Source organism: Corvus brachyrhynchos, unplaced genomic scaffold (genome assembly GCF_000691975.1).
Source record: "Corvus brachyrhynchos isolate BGI_N302 unplaced genomic scaffold, ASM69197v1 scaffold15, whole genome shotgun sequence".
NCBI lineage: Eukaryota > Metazoa > Chordata > Aves > Passeriformes > Corvidae > Corvus > Corvus brachyrhynchos.
The window spans coordinates 4,308-6,346 of record NW_008238349.1 but is presented as its reverse complement, the minus strand read 5'-3'; positions in this window follow the sequence as shown (position 1 = coordinate 6,346).

The window sequence follows — 2,039 nt, the reverse complement described above, 5'->3', positions numbered from 1 at the left end:
ATCTACAGTCTGAGGAACCACTGCCGTCACCTCCTGCTCACCCCCGGGGTGCTGCCGGGTGCTGGGTGCTGGGATGGGGGATGCTGCAGTGGGTGTCCCCCGTGTCAGCGCAGGGATCCTTCCTTTGGGGCCTCCAAACCGGGGATGCTCCTGTGACCTTTGGGTCTGACATTTGTTTGGGGTCTCTGCATCACAGTGGAGCAAACCTGTCCCCGTGTCACCACTGAGTTCCTGCAGCCACCACACTTTGTCCCCATCCCGAGGGACTCGGATACTCCTCATCCCTCCCCAGCTGTGAGGGAGTGCAGAGGGACCGCACCAGGGAGGGAGATGCAGCAGCTGGGATGGGGGTGCTCCCAGGAACCCCCCAGGGACGCCGGCCCTGCTCAACTCCTCAGTAAACACCAGTGACTGGTTTGCTCACCACAAGAATGTGTCCTGCCGGGGGTGGCTGGCACCCCGAAACCCCGGTGATTTGCCCCTTCCTCCATCGTGAGTCAGGCAGCAGCAGCTGCCCCAGGCCGGCACGACACTGGACACAGCCTGTACTTTGGGCAATTTGGGATGATGAAGTGGGGACGCCGCGTGCAGAGCTCTGATTGCAGGGTCGGGGGCTGTGGTGTTTCGCTGCCCCGTCCCACCCCAGCTCTGCCCCAGTAGCTCCTACCCCATACACCTGCCTCGAGTATCTCTCTCTTCCCCTGCCCCACAGCCCTACTTGGGGTATCCCCCCTGTCCCATATTCCTACCCAGAGGTATCCCTCCCTTCTACCCCCCACTCCTACCGGTGCCCTGGTATTGAGTATTCCCATTGTCCCACAGACCTGGGGTATAACCCTGCCCCTACCCCTGTGCCCCACAGCCCTGTCTGGGGTGCCACCCCCTCTTCCCCAGAGCCCTGTTTGGGGTATAACCCTACCCCAAAGCCCTGCTTGGCGCATCCTCACACTCCACAGCCCTGCCTGGGGTCCCCCCTGCCCCAGAGCCCTGCCAGGGTAACCCCTGCCCGCAGCCCCGCAGCCACGCGTGCACTGGGTGCGGGTGTGGGTGTGCACCTGCACCAGCAGAGCGTGCCTGCTCACCTCTGCCACTGTGTGTGTGTCTGAGTCTGTGTGTGCGTCCGTAAGTCTGTCACTCTGTCTGTCTGTGTCCATGAGTCTCTGTGTGTCTGTGTGTCTGGGAATCTGTCTGTGAGTCTCTGTGTGTCTGTGAGTCTGTGTGTCTGGCTGTGTGTCTGACTGTCTGTATGGCTGTGTGTGTCTGTGTCCGTCAGTCCACGTCTGTCTGTGTGTCTGTGTGTCTGGCTGCATGTCTGTCCATCCGTGTGTCTGTGTGTGCAGCTGTGTGTCAGTGTGTCTGTCTCTGTGTCTGTCCCTGTGTCTGTCCCTGTGTCTTTGTGTGTCTGTGCGTCTGGCTGCATTACTATCTGTGTGTCTGTCTGTGTCTGTCCATGTGTCTGTGTGTCCATGAGTCTGTCGGTGTCTGTGTGTCTGTCCATGTGACTATGAGTCTGTGTGTCTGTGTGTGAGGCTGCATGCCAGGGCGTCACTGCCGGCAGAGGGGGTGTGTGTATCTGTGTGTCTGTGTGCAGCTGTGTGTCCGTGTGTCTGTGTATGTGCATCTGTGTGTGGGTGTGTCTGTGTGTGTCTGTGTGTGTGACTTTGAGTCTGTGTGTGTGTGTGCCTGTGTGTGTTTCTGTGTGTGTGTTTGTGGTGTGTGTGTGTTTGTGGTGTTTGTGTGCATGTGTTTGTGGTGTGTGTGTGTCTGTATGGTGTGTGTGTGTTTGTGGTGTGTATGTGTGTGTTTGTGGTGTGTGTCTGTATGGGGTGTGTGTGTGTCTGTATGGTGTGTGTTTGTGGTGTGTGTCTGTATGGTGTTTGTGGTGTGTGTCTGTATGGTGTTTGTGGTGTGTGTCTGTATGGTATGTGTGTGTGTGTGCCTGTATGGTGTGTGTGTGTGTGGTGTGTGTCTGTATGGTGTGTGTGTGTGTGTCTGTATGGTGTGTGTGTATGTGTGTCTGTATGGTGTGTGTGTGTGTG